Source organism: Pholis gunnellus (assembly GCF_910591455.1).
Source record: "Pholis gunnellus genome assembly, chromosome: 18".
Taxonomy (NCBI): Eukaryota; Metazoa; Chordata; class Actinopteri; order Perciformes; family Pholidae; genus Pholis; species Pholis gunnellus.
This window is the reverse complement of record NC_136545.1, coordinates 3415883-3430030: the sequence shown is the minus strand read 5'-3', so window position 1 is coordinate 3430030 and position 14148 is coordinate 3415883.

The following is a 14148-nucleotide window of genomic DNA, read 5'->3' as shown; positions in this document are numbered from 1 at the left end:
CTTTAGTTGCAATGTATAAACTTAGAAAAGGTGTTATATCAGAAAGTGTTTTTTTCTGTCACTCTGTCTCATATTGTTTCTATGTTTGTTTGTCTGATTGTTTCCACACCTCTGTACCTGTGTATCTTTCACTGTGTCTGTCTCTCTCTGTACCTGACCCCCCCCCCCCCCCTTATTTCTCTCCAGGCCAGTCTCTCTCTCTCCCTGTAAAAGATTGTGGGTCAGGCCAGAACAGGCGACATCCGGGATGAGCTGCAGTTATTAAAAACGTCACCCCGACAATTACGTTCCTGACAGATGACATCACCGTGACATCATCATCATGTGTCCCACTCTTTCGAATGCTGAAGGTCACCTTGCTTTTGGACAAACAGTCCATTTCTGTGTGCAGACCAAAACTCATTACAGGAGTTCATCTCCGATGCTTGAACTGTGCCAACAAGCTGCAAAATGTAAACTTAACTTTAACACGTTCATAACAGTTAACTTTTTCTTAGTACTGCAAGACTGGCATCACATAGAGGTAGAAGAAAAAGACATATGAAAGTTGGTATTGGTGTCTGAGACCTTTCCTCTTGCATTTTGATTTGAACATTTACCAATGTGACTTACCAACGTGATGTAACAGTGTGACGTAACAGCTTGACGTAACAACGTGACTTACCAACGTGATGTAACAGCTTGACTTAACAGCGTGATGTACCAACGTGACTTACCAACGTGACGAAACGGTGTGATGTAACGGCGTGACTTACCAACGTGACGAAACGGTGTGATGTACCAACGTGACTTACCAACGTGACTTACCAACGTGACTTACCAACGTGACGAAACGGTGTGATGTAACGGCGTGACTTAGCGAAGTGACTTAACGAAGTGACTTAACGAAGTGACTTAACGACGTGACTTAACGAAGTGACTTAACGAAGTGACTTAACGACGTGACTTAACGAAGTGACTTAACGAAGTGACTTAACGACGTGACTTAACGACGTGACTTAACGACGTGACTTAACGAAGTGACTTAACGACGTGACTTAACGACGTGACTTAACGACGTGACTTAACGAAGTGACTTAACGAAGTGACTTAACGACGTGACTTAACGAAGTGACTTAACGACGTGACTTAACGACGTGACTTAACGAAGTGACTTAACGACGTGACTTAACGAAGTGACTTAACGAAGTGACTTAACGACGTGACTTAACGACGTGACTTAACGACGTGACTTAACGAAGTGACTTAGCGACGTGACTTAGCGACGTGACTTAACGAAGTGACTTAACGACGTGACTTAACGAAGTGACTTAACGAAGTGACTTAACGACGTGACTTAACGAAGTGACTTAACGGTGTGACGTAGCGACGTGACGTAGGGACGTGACGTAACAGCGTGACGTAACAACTTGTGAATGTAATGTTAACTTTAGTTACAGTTGGCTCTTTTGTGACACTATGGAAATGATTGAGTTTATGTATAGGATTAATGTCGACCATCAAAATCTTCCTCGGGGTGTTTGCAAAAGAAATATCACTACTGTTCTATATAGAACGATTCAGCTTTAGCACCTCTTGAGCTAAGCCCAGAAAATGAACAGAATTTTAGTGGTTTGAATGAATTGCTGCTCTTCACAAGAATAGGTGAGCAGAATAGGTGAGCAGGAACAACAGAGGGTTAGCAGTTCTGTTCAAACAGTTTGGGAATGAGAACTGGATTCACTGAGGAGAGTCAAACTGTTGTATTACTGCAGAGCAGAGTCACATGGACACTGTGACTGTTCCACTAACCTCGCTCGGCTGGCAAAATCAGGTGCCAAAATAAACACTAACAGACACACACACACACACAGATATACACGTACCAGTTTGCCGTGCAGCCATGCAATTAGGCCTTGGATCCATAGTAGCTCTGCCTGTATAGAGCTCAACATGGTGTCAATTGATTGGCCTGTGAGTAGAGAACAGACCAGAGGCCATGTGAAAGTAAGTGTGTGTGTGTGTGTGTGTGTGTGTGTGTGTGTGTGTGTGTGTGTGTGTGTGTGTGTGAGTGCGTGTGTGTGTGTGTGTGCGTGTGTGTGTGTGTGTGTGTGTGTGTGTGTGTGTGTGTGTGTGTGTGACAGAGAGAGAAAGGGATGGATGAGGAGGGCCAATCAGAGTTTGTACAGCAAAAGATGAAGAAAGAAACAGGTGGAGGAGAGTTGCGATGGAGAGAAAAAGAAAGAAACAGTCAGATCGATGAATCGAGTGAATGACGCTGTCGCCCGCTCACAGACTCACTGTCAACGAAACCAGTTTCCTGTCCGTCTGTCTTTACATTCATCTTTCTGTCTCTTCCAGTCTGTAAAAAGGTTCTATTGGATTCGGGTATGGTATCGGTTTGGCTTCATTCACATGGCTTCAGGCAGACATTAGACGACAAACAGGATATCTTGTTTACTTGAAACCAAATAATTAATAATAATCTAATCTCACAATTTCCCTTATTATACTGTACTGTAGGCTAATATTAGCTAACAGCTGACTAACAACCACTGTTTCCTGTACAACAGCATGAGCTCGTAACCCGGCGAGCCACACAGCTTGTTACACAGAGTGAACTGTGAAGCCGTCATGGGAAACCGTTTGGAAAAGGGCAGGCACGTTCAAAAGAAATACTTGGCAGGTGATTGGTCGAACTATGTGTCAATCAAACTGGTAGGGAAGCCAGTTTCTCCACGTCTTTTCCATCGAGAAAAGCCTTCAGTGCCATTCTTTGCTCTTCTTTCGATGAAGACATACTCTCCACTGATATAACGGATTCTATTACAGCCGCTACGCTAACCTCTTTAGGAGCCGGCATTCAGTGGCGTAGGGTAGTAACGACGGGCCCCAGTGCACACCATTATGACGGGCCCCGGTAACTTCCTGCCTCTTTCGTATTCGGAAGGCCTCTATCATTCTACACTATTAGCCCCAGTGCAACCCCTCTGTCTTAAATTGTTATTTTGAATGAAGAGTTGCCTTTCCATGTCGTTACAAACACCTAAACCACACCACATAGCTGTCAGTAGCTCCTCACAGGATGCTGATTAGTCCGTACAACGAATTACTTAAAGCGTGACACGATGGATTTTTGTGTGATATTGTGATCCCGCGAGAATCCAGTTGCAGCGCGAGGAAAGTGAGCCGGTGGAACGGCTCTACAGCTGTTGGAAGGCGTTTGGGCTGTCAGTCACGTGGAAGCAGAGTGTTGCCTTCACTGTGTTAGATCCTCCTGGCTGCTCAAGCTCCTGCTCAGAGCATTTTCCATCTGTGTGTGTGTGTGTGTGTGTGTGTGTGTGTGTGTGTGTGTGTGTGTGTGTGTGTGTGTGTGTGTGTGTGTGTGTGTGTGTGTGTGTGTGTGTGTGTGTGTGTGTGTGTGCGTGTGAGAACCATCTAATTCCCTATCAGAGAGAGGGGGCATGGGAACTGGGCGATGGAATCACTGCAAATAGAGCATGAGGGTTGACTTCACAGCAGGAGAAAGGGCAACACAAACACACACACACTCATTCATACACACATCCAGTGTGGAGGTTTGTGTCAAGGTGGGTTTTTTTAGGCATCAATTGTTTGATATTCCGTCAATCGGTATCTGATGTTCAAATATCGAACCAACAAAACAACATTGATTTCCACAAGCTGATACACGTACTTCAACACTGAACAAGACAATTTGGCCAAAAGCTGCTAAATGCCCAATCAAGATCCACATTAGTGGATCACAGCCACTGAAAATACTGTTTTTCTGATTGTCTGGGAAATTGCAAATTGGAGCACTGAAAACATACGGTCAACATTCATCATGAAAGTTCATTTTGAATCTCGGGGATGGGCTCAGAGGCTCGATGCACAGAGGGTTTACACAAACCATGTCCAACAATGGCTTTATTCTCTCTTGAATAATACATACTAGTATTGAACTACACATTAATGATACATTTGGATCATGAATTTGGGTCTTTTAATCGTCAGTTCAAGCCGGTGCTTAATGTGCATTGAACTACAGGTAACTATAGCAACAATACTGATGCTTCAGACTAATGAACCAGTGAACTCCCACCGGTGAAACTAACGATGGGTTGAACTGACCGAGAAAACGCACTTGTTGTAAGAGCTACAATGCACTTCCTGGTGTTCAGGCACCTCATCTGACATGTTCCAATATCAGTAAAGCCTCAGACAGTATTGATAAAGAGTAGAATTACATGTTTTAGAGTCAAACAGTTTGCCACCCGTCTTGAGTTCCTTCTTTCATTTGTTTTTGTTTTACAAGTCGGTGTGTTCTGTCCTCGTGAAAGCAGGTATTAGAAAGGATGAAATGGAGGCATGGATGGGAGAGAAAAACCGCAAACAAAACAAACAGAACCCACCATAATAGCATCGCTGGCCTCTCGTGTGTGTGTGTGTGTGTGTGTGTGTGTGTGTGTGTCAGCGCGTGTAGAGATGGGCTGAAAACAACAATGGATCAATAGGTTTGCTGTGGCCTCTAGCCAGCGGCTCTAACACTCTGCTTCTGTGTGTGTGTGTGTGTGTTTCTCTTTCCTTTGCTCCCATCAATACTTCCATTCGGTTGGCCCGAGGGCCCCGCCCCCCCCCCCCCCCCCCCCCCCCCCCCCCCCACCCCACCCTGCAGTGATCACATTTATTTTTAGAGGGCTGACAGAGTTTCACTGCAGGGCGGATTACTGCTCCATGTGTTTGCACCGCAGCACTACCGTATACATTCAACGTACAGCTCACCTGTGTGTATGTACCTAAGCTGCATCCATCTATTACAAGAGAGAGCATACAGCAGTGAGAGCGACGCGGCTCTTGTTTCACTTCATTATGCCTCATTTAGACTTCTGCGGAAAAGCTTGTGCAGAGATGGTTTGCGAAGGTGTTTTAATCTGACATTACTCAGACTTACATTATGTTCATCACAGCTGTTTTCTCTTTGGGGTGTTATTTTGCCCAAAGAAAACAGTAGAGACTGGCATAACTGACTGGCCGGCGCCATTTCCAGTCCACGCTGAGGCTGTGATCGCAGTACGTAGCTTTACGCTTTTCATCTGATCGAACAAATATGTAATGCAATAGTTGTTCTTTCTGTAAGATGATTAACAACTTTAAACACTCGTCAACGTCGGTGTTGAATGCTGTTGTCGTGGTTGTTTGTTGGACCCATCCACCTCCTCTCCTGCTCACCAAAAGATGTCTTTCTTGATATTTATTTCCACTGACTCTAACCATTGCATACTGGATGCTACTAGATGTGTGTCCACTGCCAAAAAGAATCCTATGAATTACATCTCTGTCCATGATATCCACCGCCTCTCTGATGTCGTATTACCTTTAAACTGTAATCTCTTGCTTTATTAAAACATCTCGACAACATCCGGCCCTCTCTCTCTCCTCTCGTCTGAAGTAGCCACGGCCACTCCACACGCCCACGGACTGGTCTCAGCTGGTGAAGCAGGTCTATGGATATGAAGTCTTTTTTATTTAAATGGAGATATTTTGGTTTACGGTGCAGATGAATGAGTGCTGTAGGAAATCTGACTGATCTTACAGCCTCCACTCCACCAGAAGAAAACCCCAGTACAGAATGAACAAACACCTGAACTGTGAACTGAGGAGACAAATGAAGTCACTGAAATGAAAGCAATGCCACAGCAGTGAAATGTCATGATGGACCAGAGCTACAGAGCTAATGGTGCCTTTATTTGTCACATTTTCTTAAAAATATTATTTCCCACAAATTGATGGGGACGCACTGATTCCCATTCTAGTTTGGAGGGGAACAAATCCTCTCTCTCTCTTTCTCTCTTTCACTCTCGCCGTATCTATTTTACGCTCCCCCTCAATTGAACTCATTCTCTCTCTCACACACACGCACTCACACACAGAGTTTCACCCCGAGTGGCTCAGGATATTACCTATCAACTGGAGCTTGATTAATTAGTCCTTAATTGGTTGTCATGTCACCGACCAATCGTGGGACAGCACCCCTGAGGGCCGGGTGAGGCAGAGGACACCAGAGAGAGAGAGAGAGAGAGAGAGAGAGAGAGAGAGAGAAAGAGAGAGAGAGAGAGAGAGAGAGAGAGAGAGAGAGAGAGAGAGAGAGAGAGAGAGAGCGCAAACATGAGTTCTCTGAGAGTAAACACGATCTGAAACACTCAATACGTCGCCATTCTAGCTAAAAGAATCCACACACACATACATAAAAAAAACAAAAAAAATAGTGTTACTATCAAAGGACACAACAGAAACAGAGAGGACGGTTGTTTTATTAAAGGGGACATATTGTAACAAACGTACAGTGCAGAAACAAACGAATGCAATAAGTGCCACAAACTAATATGAATACAATAAATGCTAAGTAAGTGTTAAGTGGAAGGTTCAGGCCCCTTATAAAAACGTATCACATAATGTCCAAGTAAAATCCATACCAAACAAAATGTTTAGCACAAAAAAAAATCAAGGTTAACCAAACACACACTCATACAATCAACGCATGCAATCAGTAACAAAGTCTTGCAATCGCTCATAAAGCACATTTGATCCACATGTCTACTGCTGTCCAAACAAGACATCCCTACACTGTTTGTGTAGCTGATATTAGCCTCTGAAAGATGGAAAACATGATGATGTTACCCGAATCTGTTAGTCCTCGTACTAAAAATCGGACTGCTGTCCATTTAAATCCAAATCATCGTGGTACATAAACAGACTGTAAACAGTATGAACACATGAAGAGACTGCTCTGTGGTACAGGCTGGGTTTATGAGAGCAATGTCTATTTTTTGTCTTTAATCAGTGTTTTTATGCCTGTAATGAAAATGGGCCTGCAGGGAGACATAAAGTCTATTGTAGTGAATTGAATTGTTCTTCTCTGCCATCTCTGGCTACCAGGCACAGACAGGCCGTTAATAAAAAGGCTATTTGTCAGTCTGTCAGCACTCGCTCCTCCAATCAATGAAGACTCACCGACTCTGGAAACTGGAGGACGCAACACGGAGAGGACAACAAGTAGGACGCAACAAGGAGGAGACAACAAGGAGAGGACAACAAGTAGGACGCAACAAGGAGGAGACAACAAGGAGAGGACAACAAGTAGGACGCAACAAGGAGGAGACAACAAGGAGAGGACAACAAGCAGGACGCAACAAGGAGACGACAACAAGTAGGACGCAACACGGAGAGGACAACAAGGAGAGGACAACATGGAGAGGACAACAAGGAGGACGCAACAAGGAGTAGACAACAAGGAGGACGCAACAAGGAGGAGACAACAAGGAGAGGACAACAAGCAGGACGCAACAAGGAGGAGACAACAAGCAGGACGCAACAAGGAGAGGACAACAAGCAGGACGCAACACGGAGAGGACAACAAGCAGGACGCAACAAGGAGAGGACAACAAGCAGGACGCAACAAGGAGAGGACAACAAGCAGGACGCAACAAGGAGGAGACAACAAGGAGGACGCAACAAGGAGGAGACAACAAGGAGAGGACAACAAGCAGGACGCAACAAGGAGGAGACAACAAGCAGGACGCAACAAGGAGAGGACAACAAGCAGGACGCAACACGGAGAGGACAACAAGCAGGACGCAACACGGAGAGGACAACAAGCAGGACGCAACACGGAGAGGACAACAAGCAGGACGCAACACGGAGAGGACAACAAGCAGGACGCAACAAGGAGGAGACAACAAGGAGGACGCAACAAGGAGAGGACAACAAGCAGGACGCAACACGGAGAGGACAACAAGCAGGACGCAACACGGAGAGGACAACAAGCAGGACGCAACACGGAGAGGACAACAAGCAGGACGCAACACGGAGAGGACAACAAGCAGGACGCAACAAGGAGGAGACAACAAGGAGGACGCAACAAGGAGGAGACAACAAGGAGAACGCAACAAGGAGGAGACAACAAGGAGAACGCAACAAGGAGGAGACAACAAGGAGGAGACAACAAGGAGAATGCAACACGGAGAAGACAACAAGGAGGAGACAACAAGGAGGAGACAAGGAGAGGACAACAAGGAGGACGCAACAAGGAGAGGACAACAAGCAGGACGCAACAAGGAGGAGACAACAAGGAGGACGCAACAAGGAGGAGACAACAAGGAGGACGCAACAAGGAGGATGCAACAAGGAGAGGACAACAAGGAGGACGCAACAAGGAGGAGACAACAAGGAGGAGACAACAAGGAGGACGCAACAAGGAGGAGACAACAAGGAGGACGCAACAAGGAGGATGCAACAAGGAGAGGACAACAAGGAGGACGCAACAAGGAGGAGACAACAAGGAGAAGACAACAAGCAGGATGCAACAAGGAGGAGACAACAAGGAGGAGACAACAAGCAGGACGCAACACGGAGAGGACAACAAGCAGGACGCAACACGGAGAGGACAACAAGCAGGACGCAACAAGGAGGAGACAACACGGAGAGGACAACAAGGAGGAGACAACAAGGAGGAGACAACAAGGAGAGGACAACAAGGAGGACGCAACAAGGAGGAGACAACAAGGAGAACGCAACAAGGAGGAGACAACAAGGAGGAGACAACAAGGAGGAGACAACAAGGAGAATACAACACGGAGAGGACAACAAGGAGGACGCAACAAGGAGAGGACAACAAGCAGGACGCAACAAGGAGGAGACAACAAGGAGGACGCAACAAGGAGGAGACAACAAGGAGAGGACAACAAGGAGGACGCAACAAGGAGGAGACAACAAGGAGGATGCAACAAGGAGGAGACAACAAGGAGGAGACAACAAGGAGGAGACAACAAGGAGACTACAACACGGAGAGGACAACAAGGAGGACGCAACAAGGAGGAGACAACAAGGAGAACGCAACAAGGAGGATGCAACAAGGAGAGGACAACAAGGAGGACGCAACAAGGAGGAGACAACAAGGAGAAGACAACAAGCAGGATGCAACAAGGAGGAGACAACAAGGAGGAGACAACAAGCAGGACGCAACACGGAGAGGACAACAAGCAGGACGCAACACGGAGAGGACAACAAGCAGGACGCAACAAGGAGGAGACAACACGGAGAGGACAACAAGGAGGACGCAACAAGGAGGAGACAACAAGGAGAACGCAACAAGGAGGAGACAACAAGGAGGAGACAACAAGGAGGAGACAACAAGGAGAATACAACACGGAGAGGACAACAAGGAGGACGCAACAAGGAGAGGACAACAAGCAGGACGCAACAAGGAGGAGACAACAAGGAGGACGCAACAAGGAGGAGACAACAAGGAGAGGACAACAAGGAGGACGCAACAAGGAGGAGACAACAAGGAGGATGCAACAAGGAGGAGACAACAAGGAGGAGACAACAAGGAGGAGACAACAAGGAGACTACAACACGGAGAGGACAACAAGGAGGACGCAACAAGGAGAGGACAACAAGCAGGACGCAACAAGGAGGAGACAACAAGGAGGACGCAACAAGGAGGAGACAACAAGGAGAAGACAACAAGGAGGACGCAACAAGGAGGAGACAACAAGGAGGATGCAACAAGGAGGAGACAACAAGGAGAAGACAACAAGGAGGACGCAACAAGGAGGAGACAACAAGCAGGACGCAACAAGGAGAAGACAACAAGCAGGATGCAACAAGGAGGAGACAACAAGGAGGAGACAACAAGGAGGAGACAACAAGGAGGACGCAACAAGGAGAAGACAACAAGCAGGATGCAACAAGGAGGAGACAACAAGGAGGATGCAACAAGCAGGACGCAACAAGGAGAAGACAACAAGCAGGATGCAACAAGGAGGAGACAACAAGGAGGAGACAACAAGGAGGAGACAACAAGGAGGACGCAACAAGGAGGACGCAACAAGGAGAAGACAACAAGCAGGATGCAACAAGGAGGAGACAACAAGGAGGATGCAACAAGGAGGAGACAACGAGGAGACAACAAGGAGGCAACAACACGGAGGAGACAACACGGAGAGGACAACAAGGAAGAGACAACAAGGAGGAGACAACAGGGGGGAGGAAACACAGACGAGACAACACTCAGCATTAGTAACAATAAACAATCCATTATCCTTAAAGTAGAGTGTTCTTGTCTTTAAAGTACTTACTTCTCATGTCTTCTTTTCTCCTCCTCGCCTTTGTCGCCTAGACACGGATCTCAGTGCCTCCATCTCGCCAGCTGTCCCAACACTGACGGACATTAACTCTATGACCACACATACTCGCTTCACTACAAAGCTAAATATCAACCCTGGTAGCATCAACAACCAAATCTCTAGGTTTGTGGTTTATTTGCCAAGATTCCTCATAGATATCACAAAACAAATATAAACATGAAAGAACTTGCAGAAGCACTTGAAGAATGAAGTTGGAGGTATGTGGAGAAGGTGGTTTGTGGGCATACGAAGTCAAGGACTTTGACATAGGAGGCCAGAGTTCACATCCTGACTCTCAACAAGTTGCACTTTTGTTTACGTTAATGCAAGATCATGGTTTCTGTGCTGCAGTGGATGTTCATTTTTTGACTAGTCATACATTCATTACCGTTTCTTCATTGTGTGGATATAAAAAAGCAGATCTGGGTGACTTTAAGAATGCTGTTTAAATTGAGTAGCATAAAAACATCATTTCTACCACCCAGAACAGAAATGCATATGTTCTTCTCGCTACTCCTCACAGACCAGCGTAAACATCAAAGAGGTCAGATGAGCATGAGGAAAGAGAAAGACGGGGAACAGCAGAAATAAGTCAAGTGTAAAAACAGAAACGGTTTACCTTTAACTCAAGCCAAGAAAAGCCTGAACCACAACCAAATACATTTCACATTCACACATAACAAATTTCATAATCGACATTTGTCAACATCGACAAAAAATGTGAGTAAAACTGTCACATGTAACACTTTAAAATGTGAGATATCGGAGCCCTCAAATGGAGGGATGGGCCGATAGATGCGGGGGGGGTCAGGAGAAATCCCAGGAAGACTTTCTCTCATAATTAATAAATGAAAGATGTTATTAGTGCATCTGATCAATAGAGTTGTTAGGGAGAAGGAGCGATTGATCGGTCGACGACGGGATGAAGGATGGAGGGATGAGGGGATGGATGTGAGGGGGTGAGGAAGAGGGGGGAGTCGTGCTATTTGCTCTTGTGGCTGTTTCAAATTTTCACCCTCATTCAGAACAAAGGAGTCTCCTGAGCCTCATCAGCACTGATAGACACTTAGCACCATTCTGACCTTAATAGGAGGGAGGGAGGGGAGCGAGGGAGGTGTGTGTGTGTGTGGGGGGGGGGGGGGGGGGGGGGGAGAACATAGGGTGGGAAAAAGGATGAAGGAGGAGAGAATGGGGGGGGATGAGGAGTAAAGGGGTAGGAAGAGATTATATGGGGGACTGAGGAGTAGGGAGAGGAAGGGGGTAAAAGGGCAGAAAAGGAGGAGAATTCTGGAGTTGGGGAAGGAGAAGAGAGGAAACAGGGAAAACAGATGGAAAGAGAGAAAGTAAAAGTAGCAGATCAGCGAGAAGGAAGAGGGGAAATAGGGAGAAAAGTAGGAGAGGAGAGAGAGGGAAGGTGAGAGGGAGGAAGAAGAAAGGTTGCACAAAAGAGAAGGAAGGAAAGTCGAGGAAGACAGAAAGCAGGAGTGGAGAAAGTAGAGAGGAAAGAGGATGAAAATGGATGGATGGAGGATGGCTGTGCACAAGAGGAAGAGGAGGATACGGGTAGAAGGAAGAAGATACAACAAGCAGGAGGGGAGGAAGGTGAAGAAAGGTGAGGGAGGGAGAAAGAGGGAAGAAAGGGATGAAGCAAAGATGTAAAGGGGGAGAGAGTAACGGGAATGGATAGAAGAAGTTGGAGAAGAAGAAGGGACCAAACAGGGGTGAGGGGACAAAGGAAAATGGGGGAAATTGTGAGGGATAGTAAGGAAATAGCGGTGGATGGGTGAGGGAAGGGCTGTAAGAGGAAAAATGTCAAGATGGAGAGAAAAAAGCAGAGAAGAGAGAAGAAAGGAGTTAGAAAATTAGAAAGAGGGAGGACATGGAAAAGGAAGAGAATAGAAGAAAATGGGGGATAAAGAGGGATAAAGAGGGATGGAGCAGAAGAGGTAAACCAGCAGGGAAACAGAGATGAGAATAAAGGCAGGAGATATGGGGCAGAAGAGAGGAAGAGCTACGTCACTCCTCCACATTCCAAATACGGTAACATCCGTTAATCGGTTGTAAAAAAGCCAACATAGCGACGACCATAAATTTAAAGATGGCGATGGCCAAATCGCCGAACTCAAGGCTTCAAAACGGCAGTACACAAACCAATGAGAGACATCACGATGACTACGTCCATGTATAATATACCTAATACACAGTCTATGGGTCCCCCTCTAGTGTTACTGTTGAACTTCACAGGAAGTTAGGTTTGGGCAACAAAACCACTAGTTAGGTGGAAAGAGCGTGGTTGGAGGAGCAATGACTCACATTGCTATCGATGTGAGTCACATAAATCACGTGACTAACGGCTGACGTGACGAAATGTCATTGCTTACTAATATCTCCTGGGTGAAAGTCCTGTGTTCGTTTGACCCATCCACCTCATGTGTGGACGATCTCCCACTTCATACTACATCACTTGTTCTGCCCGTCTAACGATGACACGCGTGGTCGGCATTAGACGCCAACGGGAACCGACCAAGCGTCGGTATTTGAATAGTCGTAAGTGCGACGCATGCTAATGTCAGCTGCAAGAGACTTGAATGTGGATTTGTAACAGGTACGGTACTTGTAGAGTCATAAACGGGCATCTTGGGAAACCTGTAGTTCTTCTCACGGAGATGGCCCTTGAGGCACGACAGCTCAGCGAGGAGTGCGCGGTACACAATGAAGGTTGAGAACCATCGGTGAAGACCGCCGTGTTTAGGCTCCATGGCTCTGTGGGTCTCGTGAGTCAAACACTCAATAAGTAGATTGTGAAGATGGAACACATTTTCATCTTTCTACTGACTTGAATGAGCTCTCACTTAACTGTGGAAGCAGTCCTGTGTGTGTGTGTGTGTGTGTGTGTGTGTGTGTGTGTGTGTGTGTGTGTGTGTGTGTGTGTGTGTGTGTGTGTGTGTGTGTGTGTGTGTGTGTGGGTGTGTGTGTTTGTGCGTGTGAGAGAAAGAGAGAATGGAAGCCTGTAGTGTGGTTGTGTGTTTGTCCATTAACAGCTAATAGCAGCTCCGTTTCCCCATTATCACTAATGGATGGAACTCTCTGGACACATACACACCTACACACACACACACACACACACACACACACACACACACACCCAGAGTCTGCCGGGACCATTACTTACTCTCTCATTCCCATGCTGTCAAAATTAGCCATGCAACATAAAAAACTACACACACCCACGCACACACAGCTCTCTAAACGTCTCAGTGGACAGGAAGTGAGGGCGTTAGGGCAAACAAGGAAGTGTTTCCCGCGGCAACCAAAGAGCTTCGTGTCTGGCCCGCTCGTCTCACTTCGCCTGTAAACTGTGTTTGTGTGTGTGTGTGTATGTGTGCTGTAATGATGATATGCAGTCGAGGGAATCCAAAGTGCCTGTTGACTGTTTTAATTGTCTTCTCACCTCCCTTCCCTGCGTCATCCATCCATCCATCCATCCATCCATCCATCCTTCTCTGTCTCTCTTTTCTTTGCTCTGTCCCTCTTTTCATCTTTCCTTTCCTTCCTCCCTCATCTTTTATACTTTCCTTCCCCTCACTTGTCTTTCATATCATTACCTCCTTCATCAACGGTTTCCTCTCCTTCCTGTCGCTCCCTTTCTCCCATCCCCACTTCCATCCTTACTCCAACCTCCCTTTCTCACCTCGGTCTTTCTCTCATTTACTCCATTTTCTCTGTCCTCCTTCCGCTTCTCCCTTCATGAAATAAAGAATTATCACTTGTCGATGTCATGTTGTCTGTATATTGTGTGGCAGTAGGGTTGTAATGAAAATGTAGCTTAATGTGCAGTCAGCTGTCAGAGCTTTGCGCTCGCTGCCTGTTAGGAGACTGTGTGGCAGTAGGTTTGAGCACATTTTCATACGTTTTGCTTGAGTAAAAAGAGAGAAGAAGAGAAGTCAAAGAGACGATGAATTGGAAGTTAACAGATGTA